Source organism: Protopterus annectens, chromosome 3.part0 (genome assembly GCF_019279795.1).
Source record: "Protopterus annectens isolate FY-2018-M chromosome 3.part0, PAN1.0, whole genome shotgun sequence".
Classification (NCBI taxonomy): Eukaryota; Metazoa; Chordata; order Ceratodontiformes; family Protopteridae; genus Protopterus; species Protopterus annectens.
The window spans coordinates 721,228,544-721,247,611 of NC_056731.1; the positions used below are offsets into that span (position 1 = coordinate 721,228,544).

At 43.4% G+C, this 19,068-nt stretch overlaps 1 protein-coding gene across 1 annotated transcript in view; it reads left to right on the top strand.

Annotated features, from left to right (window-relative positions):
- LOC122796911 (ATP-binding cassette sub-family A member 13-like) overlaps positions 1–19,068 on the top strand; it is a 3,979,956-nt gene that overhangs the window by 2,934,521 nt on the left and 1,026,367 nt on the right. The window lies entirely within an intron of this gene.

A 19,068-nucleotide genomic window follows, 5' to 3' on the forward strand; every position in this document is an offset into this window, starting at 1 on the left:
GATCCTTTGTTTCATATGACTTTTTTCATTAATCTTTTGTTTTATTGCCATGATTGCATTTTCTTTTAAATGACTATAAACTCTATTGGCAGCGATTTCAGTATATAGTTTATACATCTTTGGAAGGCAAGTTACTGGTATTTATACAATGACGCCCCCGTTAATATTCCAAAACGTGAATGCTGTTTGGCCAGCTTGCCTGTTGTAAATCCCACAATATACCAACAGAAAAAGGTCTGGTTGCCCAGACATTTTTCCATTGGTATAAAGTGTCCAAAACCTGTTTTTTTTAATAAATACAAAAAAAAAAGAAAAAAAAAAAACGGAGCAACAGAGACTTTCTTTTCTCTGCTGCTTCACTTCAAAGCATTGATGTACTGGGTATGCATAGTAAGTCCCATACTCATGCACAGTACATCGACACAAGGAAGAAGTATACCACCACCGGCGGAAGAACAGTAATGCGCCGTTATACAAAGACATTATTTAAGAAAAGTACATATTTCTTCTTAAATAACGTCATTGTATAATAGCAATAACCGACTCCATGGTTGTAGTATATTAAAATTTACCCACAGTTGTCTTTATTTAATCACTTGGGCTTCGCCCTAGTGATTAAACCACACCAACCATGGATAAATCTTCAAAATTCCAAACCTCATCGTCGGTTATTGCTTAAATAGTTTAGGATAACTTGTAGGTTCACTCTTAAGGAAGAGTATCATTTTCCCTGTTGTTAACCACGTTGGTGTCTGTTTGGGATGTGCATAAATAGTCCTTACTAAATCTTCATGTAAAGATGTTAAGACATTTAGCCAGAAGTTAGGTACTGCATCTGGGCCTGGAAGTTTTCCAATTAGGACTTTTCTTTATTTTGTTTCAATTTCTCTGGGCATTACTTCATTCCATTTCATATCCTGTACATTTGAACTTTTTGCTGTTTCTATTACTTCTTTTATACATTCAACATCTGTCTTATGTTCCACAGAAACTTCATAGATATTTATCCAAAATGTGTCTATTTCTTTTTTTTGGTGGTATTTCTGTTCCGTTTGCCTTGTTTCCCAGTCCTGTGTAAAACTTTTTTGGGTCATCAATTATTTGCTTATTTTGTACTTTTCCTTTATAGTTTTCTGTGCATCTTCTAAGTTTTTCTGCCTTTGCTGATATGTTTAGTTTATTATTTTCAATAGTGTACGATAGATCCTGATCTGTTCTTATAGTAAGTGCTGCTTTTATCCCATCTATCTTTCTAACTATTTTAGTTGATCAGTTTCCTCTTCTGTACTCTTCTAACAGTGACACCTCTTGTCTTAATTGCTTCATAGTTTTTTCCATTCAATACTTCCATGATGGCATTTGATTTCTTCCCTTTCTTTGCCTTATTGCCCTGTGATTTTGTGGTAAGACTATCTGTTATTAATTAAGGTGCATACTATTATATCCTATTTAATGTTATCACTTGAATTTCTATTAATAGTCTTAATTACTGTGTTTGTTTTATCAAAACATCTAACATTTTGGGTCTTGTTGACATTCTGTAATCTATTTCATTTATTGATCTTAATATGCCTGTCCATCTGTATTAAATCTAGCAACTATTCTCTTAAATTAGATTTGGTTCTACACTAAGGGCACATTCTTTGTTTTCCCATTTCTTGCGAGCATTCTCTGTAAATTTCCAGAACATTTTCATGCAACGTATTCTCTTTAGCTGCATCCTGTGTTATCCATTGCTCTTTCATATAGGAACTTATTGACCTGTCACTATACAACATAGACTATGTCAGAGTTTCCACCATTTCCTGCTCCTTCCCTTGCTGTGCAATTCCAACTGAACTTTTGTACTGGTTTCCTACCAAAGGCTCCAAAGTAACTTCATATGGCAACTGATCAGATGCTTCTTGTTCCACCTGTTTCATCTTAATATGGGGACTCATTTTTCTGTCATTCTGTAATGTTACCAGAGTTGGATTTTCTACACTAAATGTGTTTATAGGTGTTTACTAGGCTAATGACCAGAAGGGCCTTTTTAAGCCTAACCATGCATCCTAACTCTCTGATAAGTTCTGATACCCTTGATAAGTGTAAGCATGGGCCTGGGAGATGAACCATTTACAGATTACCTGTGTCCATTAGAAACACAGGCGGCAAACCAGGGATGAATTTCCAGTTTACCATCCAATTGTCCAAATTCCAGCTGAATTGGGTTAAGGAGGAACTCTACTTCACATAGATGGGGAGGCTGTTTCATAAATGTGGTAGTCTCTGGAATACATACCTGTCTCTCTACCATGTCCTATTTATATCACAGGCAAGGTTTAAGTCTTGAGAACGGGTAATTCTGGTGTTGTTTGTTTTGTGGATATGCAAGATTTCCATCAGAGTGGGGTCTGACAATGCCCTGTATGCCAGGCATAGATCTCTCTTCAAAAGCCTGTAGGAGACAGAATACAGGGAGTGGGCCATGAGGTGGTCTACACAGGACATTTTACTTATACCCTACATTCTTTTAGTGAGAAACCTCTGTGGACGTTCCAATTTGTGGATATGCCTAGTTAGGTACATACCAAAGGGGGCATTGTACTCAATGATAGGTCTGATGAATGCAAAGTATAGTGGAACAATGACTTCCTTGGACTTAGATGTTACACCTTTGTTTAAAGGTTGTGCAATATAGAATGATTTCCTCACCACTGTAGACACATGATGGTCAAAGGATCGATTACTAACTCTGTGTCTCCCTAAGTCCCTGACTACTGGGTCAACTCTGAGAGGGTATGTTGTCAATATGATAGTTACCAGGGGTGGATGACTTCCCAAAGGATACTATTATGCATTTCTTGGTATTTAGTTTTAATCCATGGATCTCACTCCAGTTGCTTGTCTATGTCAACCCCTCCTGGAGAGCATTTGTATCAGTGTGAGATTCAATGTCAGCTCCTAATTTGTAGTCATCTGCAAATTTAGTCAGCCAGAGACCACTGACATTGGCCTTGACTTCTGAGAAGCAAATGCCAAAAAGGAGCGGTCCAAGAACTGATCCCTGAGGGACTCCACTTGTGACTGGCCTCTTTGTAGAGGTGAACTCCCCAATTCTATCTTCCAGGGTCCTGTCTGTGAGCCAGTTGGCTATCCACTGGGTGACATGCGGGTTTGTACATAACCTCTTGAGTTTGTCAACAATGCCCGAGTGGGGTATTGTATCAAATGCCCTGGCCAGGTCAAGATAGGCATGTTGCCCTCATCCATTGCATTGGTGACCTTCTCAAGGAAGTCTACCAGGTTGAGTAGGCATGATCTGCTCATGATGAAACCAAACTGGGATGAGTCCAGTGTCTGGAGATTTACTATATCTCTGCTGATCATCTCCATGATAATTCTTTCCATAACTTTACATATAAGACCAGTGAGACTTATGGGCCTGTAGTTTCCAGGGTCTGTAGATGACCCACCTTTGTGCAGAGGGGTGACTGCTGCCTTTCTCCATTCATGAGGCATGAAACCTGTTTGGAGGGTACAGTTAAATAATAATTCCAGAGGCCCTGATAGGTCATGTTTCATGCTATTTAGAAGGCATCCTAAGATATTGTCTGGGCCCACTGATGCAGTGTTCTTGGTCTTAGAGACAGCATTAAGGACCTGTTCCCTAGTTATAGTAGGGGGAGTTATATTTGATGATATTTCCTGAGGGAAGGCTGAGGGGGAGAGTGGGGTAAAGGTGGAGATGAAATTATCAGTGAGGAGGTTTGCTATGTCTCCTGGCTCAGTATAGGTGGCTCTATTTACAATGAGCTCTGCACACAATTGTGTATTACCTTTGAGGTTGCAGACATAGCTACAGAATGCTTTGTGGATGTCCCTGGCCTGGGAGGCCAAACTTACCTCAAAGATGGCTTTGGTAGACTTTATCCTCTGAGTTGTTTGTTTAGTTTGATGAAAGTGATTTTATTCTGCTGGGTGCTGCACCTCCTAACTTTTGTCATGAGTTTCTTCCTCCTGTTATACAGCCTATTGATTTTGTGATTCCACTAGGGTGGCTTGTTTTTGAGTTAATTCTGTACTTCTTTCTGGTGGGTGAAGCTGCCTCTATGCAGCTATTAATATGCTTCTACAGGGTTTCTGTGAACAGTTCTGCATAGGCAGCAGTGTTCTCGGGGTTTATAGGGACTTGAAATTTTGCCAGGTTTTCACTTAATAGCAGGCAGTTAGCCTTAAAATGGTTCCTGAATTTTCCAGGTTTAGCTGGCGTTCAGGTTTTATTTTTACTTCAAAGGAAACCATTTTGTCATCTGACCTTACCAGGGAAGGCATTACAATATAGGCTGTGCAGCACTGTCCCATATTAGTGAGTGCCAGATCCAATATGTTTGCACCCCTAGTTGGTATGTTGACTTTCTGGTCCAGGGAGTTTGTATTTACAAAATCCAGGAATCGCTGTGCATGTATGTTTGGTGTTGCATAGGATTCCCAGGTAATAGTGGGGTAATTAAAGTCATGCGTGAATATGATATTGGGTTGGATGGATAGTGTTTCTAATAAGTTTAAATACATTGTGTGGGTTTCCTGGGTCATAGAGGAGGACCTATAGCTTGCAAGGAAGTGGTATTGGATTTTGTCTGTGGTGATTTGAACATGGAGTATCTCAAGTGCATTGTCCTGTTTGACCAGCCTTGAAGTATATTTATCTTTGATGTAAATAGAGACACCTCCACCTTTAGTCCCTGCCTGTGAAGTAGCTGGCCTAAATGTGTGGAAGGCACCTAGCTCTGTTGGTGTGCTCTCTGTGACTTTAGACCATGGCTCAGTGACTGCACAGACATCAGCATTCTCTAGAGTAAAGAGAGCTTCTAGGGAGTGGAATTTTTTGTTTAGACTCCTAGCATTGAGCAGTAATACCTTTAGATTTTCTTGGTTTTGATTTGCAATGTCGGAAGTACTTTCAGTTTGGCATTGCCTAAAAAAGGCACTATGGAGAAAGACAATGTTTTAGCGAATATTCAAAAGCCTAGAGGGGAGAGGTGCAGACCATCCCTGGCAAAGCAGCATAGTCAGTTGACCATCTCCTTCCATGCTAACAAATATTGCACCCCCTTAGAATGACACCAGAAACTAAGCCGATTGTTAAAGTCAATCATCTTTTGTCCATATTGTGGCATTGTCTTTGGGGAATGTAAAATGCTGTTCAATGCTAGGCTCATACGAGCCTGAGACACACATTCCGAGAGCTCCATGATATCTCTCTTCATATAGTCTAGGGAGGTAAGTCTCAGGTCATTTACTCCCACAAGGACTATGACATATTGGTAATTCTGGTCCAAAGACCTGAATGCCTATGTAATGTGGTGGATCCTAGCCCCTGATAAGCAACTGACCATGACTTTCTCCTTACTCAGCCTGGTGAGAAGGGCATCAATGTGTCTCATGATGGAGTCTCCAATTACTAAAATGCTGGATTGTTTGGTGGCTTGCGTTATGTGCTTAGAGGTAGAGGCTGCATGAGATGTAGCTCTATGTGTTGATGTGGATGTTGTTTTGAAAGAGTGCATTTGGGGCTGCTGAGGGTATTTGTAATGCGTACTTTGTCTATGAGGTCTCTGTGGTTTAGGAAGATTACATTTAAGTGCCTCAGCATATGTGGGTCGATATGTCTGCTTTGAATTGTGCATGATGGATGCAGCATGTGTACTACTGACAACCTTATTGACATTAGAAGTACTTATATGTGAGAGTTTTGCCTCCAGCGACATTGTGTAAATAAATCTCTCACATACCATATCAGTTTGTTTGAGAATTAACTGGTTGTCAGTAAGGCAATTTCTACATGCCTCAGGATGCCCACATCCACCAAGCCGATAGCAGAGACAGTAGGAAAGTTCATATCAATGGCAACAGACTCTTTTTATTGATTAGACAATTGGAGTGAGAATATCAATCACTGCCAGCAGTATCCGGTTTGCAATGATGGGGACAGTGCTTATCACTGCTAACTAGTTGTCCAGTGTGCAATTAGGTATTAGAAAAATTTCAACTGTGCTTTTACAGGAAAAATGTCACTCAAGGTGCCTGAGTCTATACAGAGCACTGCTAAACACTTGAGGGGGAACTAATATGTAGGCCCTGAAAATTTAAGGATGACGTATATAGGCAGATATTCTAAAGTTAGAAACAAATCAAGCAATACTTACTGAAAACAAAGAATTAGCTTGTCAAGAATGATGAAAAGAGAGGAGTCACATGAATAGCTACTGCCTGGCTACTACTAATACTGTCTCACCACATCTTCACTCTGTTAGGATACAATGCTGCTTTGCTTCTTCTCTCACCAGAAGCAAAATGTTAGCACCAATCACAAGAAGAGAAGCAGGCCACAGCCTGTTTGGTGATCCACAGTCTTGTCCCAGATGATGAAAGGGTCTGCAGGCTTGTAGCCTTTCCTGGTAGATGCCACAGCACTCATTATCCAACCAGAAACAGTTAGAAATCAATGCACTCGGCTCCTTCTCTCACCAGGACCAGAATATAAGCACAGATTCCAAGATGTCACCTATAAAGCAGTTATTAGGTTTTCTGGAGATTGACACTCTCCAGGAAATAATGTCCCTATACTCCTTTTCTCACCAGCAGAAAACAGAAGCACTAATCCTTCACTTTGCAGGTTATCTACAACTTCTGCTATTTTTTAACTTTTCTGTTGCTGATTCACTTTTTTACTTTCCCACTTTTTTGTAATGTAAAATTTAACCTATCCAGATACCTTTGCCTATATTTCTGTTCAAATATCTTTGGTGCTGCTTTTTTGTATTCCTTTGCATAAATATTTCACAATATTATATCTCTTTATCTTTCCCATGTACACGTTTCTTCTTCAGATGTCTCTCATTACTTCTGTTTCTCCATACTTTGGGGCACATTTTTGCATCATGCTGTGACAAAACCTGTGTTTGACTTTCTATACCAAACCCTCCACTTTGCAGGTATTCCATATCTTTAGCGTCTATTTGTTTAACTTCTTCTTTACTAAGATTCTCTTCTACTTTCACCCTTTGTGACCTCGTTTTTTGTATTGTCAAAATTTCCATATCTGGGTGCCTCTGCTGATATTTCTCCTCAAATATCTTTGGAGCTGCTTTTTTGTATTGATCATGTTGGCTTTCACCTTTGCATAAATATTGCATCATATCAGATCTCGCTTTCTTTCCCATGTCCATGTTTCATTTTTATACCTTTCAAAAATCCCTAGATTTTGTTTTTTATATGTTCACACTTCCTCAGTCACTTCTTTTTTTCAAACAACCAAATATTCTTGGTCTATATAATGTTTTTCATGGATCTTTTATATAAATTAACACAAATTTGCATTTGAAGCTTTTGACAGTTTTTCTTGTGCAAGTATTTTTCTTTCCTCTAATTTCTCTCTTAACCATTTTGTATATCTTCTTTTCAGAAATTATGGGCTGCTTGCATAATAGTAATAAGACATTTCTTTCTTATTCTCAGTAGTCCACTCTATCATCTTTATGACTGCTTTTTGCACATTCAGTTTTTGTGGTTTTGTAGACTATTACTTCTTTCTACTACAGGGGGGCCATCACCCCCCAGAGCCTGGTCTAACCCCATTGTAGGAATGTTTCTGTGTTTTGAGGTTTGAAATGTTATGAGGTATTTGATATGCTGTAAGGGTTTGCTGAATCGGGTGTAGTTTTAAAATTTCAAAAATATATATTGTCTGCCAGAGGAAAGACCGTGGTGAATTCTGCCCACTGTTGTATAAAACTTAGTGCTCACACTGTGCAGTTTTTATGTATTTTCCTGTTTTGCTAAAACACTAACAATGGTAACTGATGATTACGTAAATAAACAGTGATGGAAAACTATTGTTAAGACATATGATACGTTAGATGTGACAGACAATCATGTTAGACATTGCTACCACAGTTATACTGAGAAAATGATGCATTTAAAAGGCTAACTAAGCTGACAATAGTTTTTCCTTCAGGATAGGACCGAGCCAAAGGGGCTCCTCTGCCGGCACTAATTTGTTCTTCAGAGGTGAGAGATGAGCATTCTGGGGTAAGCAGCAGCCCTCTAGTTGATTTGTTCCTGCACAGGAAGCCCTATCAACCCATTAATTTCCCTGGAAGTAACATTCAGGAGTAGGGTGTGGGTGAGCAGCCTACCCTTTACTTAGTGGAGCACCGCTGTTCCCTTCAGTGGCTGTTTGAGTTTTGCTGCATGCTGCCACTGAAGAGTGAGCCTCTACGCACTGAATCTTTTAGAACATGCTTCCATGAAAAATGGCAAAATGGGTGACCTATGCCTGTGCTTCTTGATGTGACACCCATTGTGTCAGTAGGTATCACCCAAGTGGTGAGTCAGAGCCACCCCTTCCCAATAACAGTCACTAATTCACATCCGTCCAAATTAGTTTCTACAGGCACCCAAGTCACTATTCATATCCAGGTCACCTGTGCTATAGTTGAAACATTCAGATAGTGTGACTGAAGTTTCTATGCTTGACAGCAGTGCGAGGGAGATTTCACTGAAAGCCAATTTCAACTAATAGTAACTTCTGCTCTTTTTAGCTGCTGTGCAGACTTGGAGTTGTTAGGGGAGGTATAGGGGTCTTTCCCTGTAGGGCTTTCATTGCTGTTCATTGAAAGTGTTTTTCAGTAAATATTTTTCTATGTATTGTCCAGTGGGAAATTGTCCTGTGATAAATATTTATTTATCTGCTGCAGTCTGTCCATTTTCCCCTCTAAGCCAAGTAACTAACATAACCTAGCAAACCTTCTAGTGTCAGCAAAGCTTCTGGTGTCATTCTAAGGGGATCCAGTATTTGTCTGCCTGGGACAACGTGATCGACAGGCCCCGATGCTTTGCCAGAGATGGCCTGCACCTGTCGCCCTTGGGATTCCAGATACTGGCTAAGGCTCTTGCCACCTCTATAGTGCCTTTTTTAGGCAAGGTTCAAATGACAAATTCACCACCGTAACAAGTACAAGCAAGCAAAATCTGAGGGTAATGCTACTCAATGCTAGTAGTCTAAACCTCAAAATGCACTCACTTGAGGCACTCCTTAAAATGGAGAACATCGACATCTGTGCAGTGACAGAGACCTGGTTCAAAGCTCCAGAGAGCACTCCTGCATTACCAGGCTATAATTCATACCACACCTTTCGGCCACCTAACCCAGAATGAAGCACTAAAGGTGGAGGTGTGTCCATATTCATTAAGGATATCCACACCTCCAGGCTAGTTGCACAGCATAATGCATCCGAGATTATCCATGTGCAACTAACTCTGGGAAAGACTGCAATCCAAATTGTAGGTTGCTACAGACCTCCCACAATGCCCCAGGATTCCCACTCCTCATTTCATGATACACTGGAAATTATTAGGGTACAAACCAACACCTTAATAATGGGCAATTTCAACTACCCCACCATTAACTGGGAAAACTACTCATGTACCAACTCTTTTGCTCAAAGTTTTCTGGAATTCATAAATTCCAACACCTTGGATCATCTTACTCACACCCCCACCAGGGGCAGCAATATCCTAGATGTGGTCATTACCAACATGGGCAACCGATGTTCCACACCAGAGGTCAATTCCTTGTTGGTCAGATCTGACCACAAGCTAATTACCCTAGACATCCACATCCCGCCCCCACCCCCAATTAGGGAAACCACCGTAAAAAAATTATCCAAAGCCAACCTCACAGTTCTTAAGACAGAAGTGGCAAACTTCATGTCACCCATGCAGACGTACAATAGAGGTACGACTACTGAATTCTACACAAATGCACTTTATAAGCACTTACACGAGTGCATGCATCATGCTATCCCTAATAGAACCAAGATGTTATCCTCCAAAAAAGAAAGCCAATCTGTTGGTCCTCTGCCATAAACAAACCCTACAATAGAAGAAAGAAACTGTTGCAAAAAAGAGTAAAATCCCATGACTGGAGGAACTCCCTGGTCAATCTCAGTAAGAAGCTGAGATCCCTCATAAAATCCTTCAAAGCTAGTTACAAAAACTAAATTGCCACTGACTCTAAAGACAACAACAAAGCATTCTATAGCTATGTCAAGAATCTCAATGGCAACACTCAGATCTGCTCTGAGTAACAGCACAATGGCACTAAATATACAAAACCAACTGATATTGCCAACTTCCTGACAGATAGGTTCAGTGCTAACTTTACCCCCCTCTCACCCCCTAAAGGGCCCATCTCTATACCAGAAGAATGCAAAGTTCCTGTAATCACAGCTGCAAGGGTAAAAAACACACTCTCCAAAGCCAAGAATACAGCATCCATAGGACCTGACAACATCCCAGGCTGCATTCTACATGAACTACAGAATGAACTGGCACCCTACCTAAGTACCATGTTCAGTCATAGCCTCACCTCAGGCTTTGTGCCCACTGAATGGTGCACCATGATGGTTATCCCACTCCACAAAGGGGGAGCCACTATGGTCCCCGGGAACTACCGCTCCATTAGCCTGATGAGCCTGGTCTGCAAGGCCATGGAACATATCATCATGGAACTCATAAGCAAAGACATTGGTAATCTCCAAACTCTGGACCCTTCCCAGTTCAGATTTGTAAAAGGCAGATCATGTCTCCTAAACCTGATTGACTTCTTTGAAGTAGTCACCAAAGCCATAGATGAGGGTAAGGTTGTTCACACAGCTTATCTAGATCTCACCAAGACTTTCGACACCATCCCCCACTCTGGAATTATAGATAAGCTCACTAAACTAGGTATAAATCCCTATGTCACAAGATGGGTTGCCAACTGGCTCATGGACAGAACCCACACTGTGAAAGTAGCAGACTCCAAATCCGACTTCAAACCAGTGACAAGTGGAGTACCACAGGGTTCAGTCCTGGATCCTGTCCTGTTTGGTATCTACTTCTCTGAAGTACAGGCTAACACAGAAGGTCTTTGGCTAACAAAGTCTGCAGATGACTGCAAACTAGGAGCCATAATCAAAACTCCTAATGATGTGGACATACTACAAAAGGGCCTCACTGAGACAGATGCCTGGTGGCAAAGCCATGGCCTGAAGCTCAATGCCTAAAAGTGTATTGTCATCTCCTTTGGTAAAAACTCTGTACCCATGAACTACCACATAGCTGGTAGTCTACTTAATGCCGAAAATGTGATAAGAGACCTTGGGACACAGGTGGACAGTAGTCTCTCCTTTGATAATCACATCACCACAGTGGTCAGGAAATCCTTCTAAGTGGCTCACCTCATCACAAAAGGTTTCTCATCCAGGAAAAAAAGAGGTAATTGTTCCCCTCTACTCATCACTCATTAGACCCATTATAGAGTACAATGCCTCTTTTGGTATGTACCTCACAAGACATCTACAACAACTAGAAAGGCCACAGAAATACCTCAAAAAGAGGATTACTGGCCTCAAACAGATGCTCTGCACAGACCATCTCAAAAAACTCTAGCTTTACTCAGTCACATATCGCCTACTCAGAGGCGATCTCTGCCTAACACACAAAGCTATGTCAAACCCAGAGCTGTTGGACATGCTTCACTTAAAGAAATCCCAATCCCTCCGAGCTACATGCTCTAGGGGCCTAAACCTTGTCACCACAATAAACAGAACATGCTGAAGGGATAGATCCCTGTCCCAGAGACTTCTCATACTCTGGAACAGACTACCTATCTATGTCAAACAGAGCTCCTCATTAGCACTGTTCAAGAAAAATCGTGATGATTGGATGGGAAATAGGAAAGTCACCCCAGGGATCACTTCTGTGGCTCTGTTCGACGGGACACAGGAAAATAATTTTCTTGGGTGGCGAAAGCCAGGGTACATTTTTGGCTAGGCTTATATAGGCCCTAGGGCCAATAGCCTAGTACCTACCTATGAAGCTATGAACCTAATAAAGTACATCAAGACTGTAGTTCCTTTGGATAACAAAGTATGAGGTTAAAGATAGTGCAAAAGCAATTCATAAAAAAAAAAAAACAAACAAAAAAAAAAAAAAAAAAAAATGAATATTGACTTGCAAAGTTGCCACAGACTCTCCCCCAGATTCTGAAAAGCATGCATGGTGTGCATGATTAGTGTTAGACGAAATTTGGCCAATATGGCGGCCGAGCGATCCATGTACATGCTCGTTTGACGTGCGTGAGCGCTCTAGCACTTGTGCTGCACGTTCCCAGCCCCGTATGCAAATTACCCCATTTGCAGGTGAAAACCATGCAAATAAGGTAAATCTGCCATCCAGGAAGCAGAAATCATGGCGTGCAGGAATAGCATAATATGTAGAAATGTACTCGGTTAGTAACCGTGTACGGTACTGCAAACTCCAAAATGGAGCTATGACAGCTCCAAATAAAGGCTGCATATCACTGAGGAAGCATGCCAATGGCCAAGTAGAAGTCCATTGGCATTGCAAACAATGCAAAATGTAGAAAATACAACTATTATGATATGTCCACTGATCACGACCGTTAAAGCATAGGGCAGCTGTGTGCAAACGGGATTGGTGGCGAAATAAGAAAATAAACCTAAAAAAAGCAGTCTAACTAAAATCCGTAGTCCACCATGCAAGTCAATGGCAGGCAAAAGACAACCTGGCCAGTAAGTAGTGGTTGCTAAGGGGGGAGGCACAGTGTGATACATGTAACTATGAATTAGCAGGCAATTCTATGCAAATGAGGGGAAAGATAGTGAATCCTGGTTTTCCCCAGCATGTGAGGCAGGTCCCATTAGTGTAAGAGTATGAATAGCTGAGTGCAAGACTAGGAGGTAGGTGGCATCATGTGTGGGAGTGTCAGGCATACTGTCAGCGGATTGGAGCCCTGTGGCTCGGGGTTGCATCCAGCTTAGCACAGCAAAGCCAGGGGGTGTGTCTAAACCTGCCCAGCACATATGACAAAGTGTAAGCTGGTGTGCGTGCTACACAACGGGATCTACATGAAGATAAAGGAAGTGAACTCAGGAAATAGCAACAGTGTGCACATTGGAGCACACCAATTGCACGGTGCACCCCCTGGATGAATCAGAAGGGCAATGGGAAGGGAAAGTAGCAGTAAGAAGTTAATCAAGGGATAGTAGGTTCGCTGCCAGTGAAACATATCTGAACTAGCCAATCACACAGGCAGCAGACCAGCTCAGCCCAGAACGCCACTATAAACTATGCAAACACCTACCCCTCTGGTTTTTCTCACACCTTACACCACTGGTGTAAACAAGTGGGGAACTTTTAACACTCACAACAGCAAAATGTTAGGGGCTGCAATAGCTATCATACAACTTGTGGAAGAGGCTGATGCTGGAGAGGATGGAAATGCTGCCGATCAACCCACAGTGAGGAGATGGAGAAGAGTGTACAGACCCAGGGTAAGCTACCAAGGGCTACATGAGCTGGAGATAGTGGAGCACTATAGGATGGACAGGGACCTCCTTCAGCAGACTGTTGAGCTTGCTGGCCACGCCTGACACACAGAACTAACAGAGGAGAACCCATCCCAGTGGAAACAAAGGTATGTGTAGGCCTAAGAATACTAGCTACAGGTACCTTCCAAAGGCCAACTGGGGATATGATGGGGATCTCACAGGCATCAGCATCCAGGGTACTCCACCAGTTCCTGGCTGCCATGGCAGCACATGTCGGTGAGCACATATATTTCCCCCTCACCTGTGAGGAGTTGGCCAGCAGTATGCTTCTCTTGCAGCAAATAGCAGAATACCCTGAGGTAGTGGGTGCAATACACTGCACGCACATATGCATCAAAGCACCACCCGGTGAGCAGGGCAGGGTCTACATCAACCATAATGGCTTCCCCTCCATCAACTGCCAGGTCGTGTGTGATGCCCAGGGCATAATACTGAACGTGTGTGCTGGCTGCCCTGAAAGTTATCACAATTCCCACATATGGCATCTGACACAGCTGTACCAGAAATTTGCCAATGAGGACATCCCACGGTCACCTAGTGAGGGATGCTGGATACACACTGGAGCCGTGGCTGATGACACCCATCAGAAATTCACACACACCCAAACAAGAACTCTATAATGAGGCACATGCACAAACAAGAATCATAATAGAGCATGTGTTTCAGATGATCAAGTCATGGTTCCGCTGCCTGGACACATCCAGTGGAGCCTTGCAGTACTCACCAACTACATGTATCCAAATCTTCCTTGTATGTGCCATGCTACACAATATGATCCTGTGGAAACAGCTGCAGCAGGAGCAGCAAGAGGCAGGGCCACATAGCCCCCCACCAATGCCAAGGCCTGCACAGGCACAGAGTGACTCAGAGGAGGAACAACCTGAGACTGCCCCAGTAGGCAGACATAGGCATGCCCAGTATGCCCTGGCCCTGGCAAAGAGGTAACACATAGCACATACACTGACATGGGAGGGACCCAAGGAATAGCACCTCTGTCTGACTCTCACGTACAGTAAAAGGGATGCCAAACATTATGCTTCCTGTGCCTAACCATGCGTAGGCAGTGTACTACATGCATCTGACATAGGCAGCCCTGCAGCACCACCCTCAATACTGGGGCACCCACAAGATAAGGGACTCACACATGCCAGTCGGGGGGGGTCATATACTCAACAACAGTCACAGCCAGCAGGACAGGTGTAGACAAACACAAATGCTGTACTATGGCATCTGAATGAGGGGTATGGGTAAACCCCACCCAGGTCTACACGGGCAGACTACAGCAGGCCAGGTAGTGGGATGTCAGTTATGATGGCTAGAAAGTCAGAAATTAATGTGTATGCAATCAAAAGATAAGAATGGTAGTACACTGGTATGGCTTAGCCAGCACAATAAGTAAGACTGCTGACTGAAATGGACTACAGTACATACCAGTACCATCCTAGCAAATGTGTACAACTGTTAGGTGTGCCCCCCCACATAGAAATATAGTAACAGTCAGGTGTGCCCCCCAATCCTGTGTAGAAACATAGAAATAGTCAGGTGTACTCCCCGCTATGCAGACATATTGCAACAGTCAATGCCAAATGATCAGTGAATACCCTGCAAACACAGCATGCTACCTGTCCGTGTACAACACAAAGGTCAACTGTGCAGTACAAACCACCGGACATGCTCCACACATGCAAAACAGACGGCCTTACTGGGCATGCTCACACACTTAGAGAAATTAAGGCAATGTCAGTCATTAACATACTGAAAGGTCATACTGGGCATGCTCACATACTTAAACACATGAAGGCCATGTATGCAAACACCAGTGGACCAGACACATCCAGAGGTTGCAATTGTTACTGCAGAGACATGTCGGTATGCACCACTCATGCATTGCACACACAGTGGATAGGAGTACAGACATATATGTAAGGACAACACACCATAGTAAGCCAAAGATAGATGGATATAGATGTGTGGAAGAGGGTGACCATGACAAGGAGCCATCCATGCCTGTCCCACCCAGCACACAGCCAAAGGGCCCCAAACACATCAGGTGCAGATGTCACACACTGCAGTTACTAGCAACCAGTACCTGTCAGCACCACAGACTATGTGGTCCATGTGCCAGCTGTGCAACATGGCTGTACAAGGACATAGACAGCTATTTGCCCTATACATGCACCTGTGACATATGACACCATTTGTGGCTGCTTGTGGCATGTCACCCCTACATGAATGGTGTATGGGCCATGCACAAATTGGCCACCCCATAGCAGTACCCTGACAAGCCTGCTGAGGTTATCAAATGTGAAATACACCTTTGGGAGAGTTGCAGGTCAGTAATCTCCATGGTGCATCCCATAATGTTTACTGCCGTAGTGTGATAGACTAGTTAGGCAGGAGTTCTAACACCAGACATGACAACTGTGTGAGTATGTGTCACTGTTCGTGTGTCTGTCTCTCACTGACTGTGTAGAGAACAATGCCTTTTAGGCAACTCACACCCATTACTATTCACATACCCAACTTTGGCAAGGCTGCTGATGTCACCCACCTAGAAATACTCCCCTGGGAAAACTGTAGCCCAGTAATCTCTGTAGTGCATGCTGTAACTGTGTACTGCTGTAGTGTAATAATGTAGTTAGGTAGGAGATCAAATCCCAGACATGGCAACTGTGCATGTGTGCTTATGTGTGTGTGTCTGTCTGTTACTGACCGTGTAGAGATCAATGCTTTTTAGGCTACTCACACCCCTTACAAGTCAAATACCCACCTTTGGCAAGGCTGCCAATGTCATTCACCTTGAAATACACCTCTGAGATGATCATAGCCCAGTAATCTCCATAGTGCGTCCTGTAACATTGTATGGCCATAGTGTGATTAAGGAGTTAGTTGGGAGTTCTAGCCCCTGACCTGCCGACTGTCTGTGTATGCATGCATGTCTGACTGTGTAGAGAGCAATGCTTTTAGGGTACTCACACCCGTTACATTTCACATACCCAACTTTGGCAAGGCTGCTGATGTCACCCACCTAGAAATACTCCCCTGGGAATACTGTAACCCAGTAATCTCTGTAGCGCATGCTGTAACTGTGTACTGCTATAGTGTGATAATGTAGTTAGGTAGGAGGTCAAACCCCAGATGTGGCAACTGTGCATGGAGTCTGTGTCTGCATATGTGTGTGTGTCTGTCTGTCACTGACCAGGTAGAAAGCAATGCTTTTTAGGCTACTCACACTCCTTACAAGTCAAATACCCAACTTTGCCAAGGCTGCTGATGTCACGTAACTTGAAATACACCTCTGGGACAGTTGTAGCCCAGTAATCTCCATAGCACATCCTGTAAAATTGTATAGTCATAGTGTGATTAAAGAGTTAGTTGGGAGTTCTAGCCCCCGACCTGCTAACTGTGTATGTATGCGTGAATGTCTGACTGTGTAGAAAGCAATGCTTTTAGGGTACTCACACCCCTTACATTTCACATACCCAACTTTGGCAAGGCTGCTGATGTCACTCACCTAGAAATACACCCCTGGGAAGGCTATAGCCCAGTAAACTCTGTTGCGCATCCTGTAAATGTGTACTGCTGTAGTGTGATAAACTAGTTAGGTAGGAGTTCAAACCACAAACCTATCAAGTGAGTGTGTGTTTGGCTTTGTGTGCATGTCTGACTGTGTGGAGAGCCATTCCTTTTAGGATACTCACACCCCTTACAAGTCAAATACCCACCTTTGGCAAGGCTGCTGATGTCACGCAACTTGAAATACACCTCTGGGACAATCATAGCCCAGTAAACTCCATAGCACATCCCGTAACATTGTATGGCCATAGTGTGATTAAGGAGTTAATTTGGAGTTTTAGCCCCAGACTTGCTGACTGTGTGTCTATGCGTACATGCCTGATTGTGTCGAGAGTAATGCTTTTAGGGTACTCACACTCCTTACATTTCACACACCCAACTTTGGCAAGGCTGATGATGTCACCCACCTAGAAATACTCCCCTGGTAATGTTGTAGCCCAGTAATCTCTGTAGCGCATGCTGTAACTGCATACTGCTGTAGTGTGGTAATGTAGTTAGGTAGGAGGTCAAACCCCCGATGTGGCAACTGTGCATGTGTGAGTATGTGTGCATGTCTGTCTGTCACTGACCATGAAGACAGCAATGCTTTTTAGGTTAATCATACCCCTTACAAGTCAAATACCCACATTTGGCAAGGCTGCTGATGTCATGCACATAGAAATACACCTCTGGGAAGGTTGCAGACAAGTAATCACCGTAGCACGTCCTGTAACTGCATACTGCTGTGGTGTGAATTAAATGCATGGTTGGGTTTCATCCCTACCCATGGCAGTTCCAGAAGTGTTGTGTGTGTCACTGTCTGTGTAGGGAGCAATGCATTTTAGGCTAGTCTCTCACAGTCATTTCAAATTCCATGCTTTGACAATCCTTCTGATGTCAGCCATTGTGAAATACAGTTTTGGGCAAGGACTACTCCAGTTGTATCCATGGCATGTACTATAACCACGTAATGCTGTAGTGTAGTATACTAGATAGGTAGGGGTTCTACTCCCAGACATGACAGGTGTGTGTTTGTAACCTGTATCCTGTGTAGAGGTGGTTGCGACTGTGTGACATGTGTGTAGTGGGTTTTGCATATTTCTTATATGGTAGCCATACTATAGATCACAGTGTCCACTGTACAGGGATAACACATGTGATATGGCTGAGAGGCCGGGGTGCAGAGCCATACCCAGACATGTGACATCAAGGCCAGGCAATCACAGTTAGCAACCCCAGTATTACCCAGAGCACACCCTCACCCCATGTGTCATACACATACATATGCCTAGGTAACAGCCAATATGTGGGTAGTACACTGCATATTGGCCACTGATAGTAACTATGGAGTGACAGAGGTGGGCCACAGAGGGCATGACACCCAGTCCATCTGTCCAATATGCACATATGTGCAGATAGTGCCCCTCCCCCATGTTTCCCAATCACATGTGACCCACAACGGACATACCATGCCTGACAACATGCCCATATGGACAGATGCCACTGACACCAAGGAATGCTGATAGCATGCACTCCATGTAGGTGCAGGGTAAAGCTGCCGGCCATTGCCAGCTCCCACCACAGGTGAGCAGGACTGGGACATCTAATGATAATCTGTGTTCACAACATGGGCCAGACACCCCAGGTACAGTTCCACATGTCAGTGTACATGCATGTGGGAGGTGTGCACATCCCAGACACCGTCCATGTCATGGACAAAGGAACACAGACATGGCAAGCGATGCACAGCATTGCCCACACACAGTAGTCACCCAGGTGACCGGATGAGGGATACAATACCCACCTATGTGGACAAATGCAGACACTACATCCCTGAGCCGCAAAGCAAACCATCGTCATGTGGCCTAATGCCAAGGTACACCCATCGCCTAGCCTTGGACAGCTGTCTGGCACAGTTAAACACCATACACCTGTGCAGACATGCACCCATGCATGTTAGTACTGGCACCCTGTGTGTCTGTGTGTGTGCTGCATGCTGCAGATGTTCACATCCACACCCCCTACAACTCCCACAGGCATACTACAGCATGCTGTCTGATGTCAGACACCT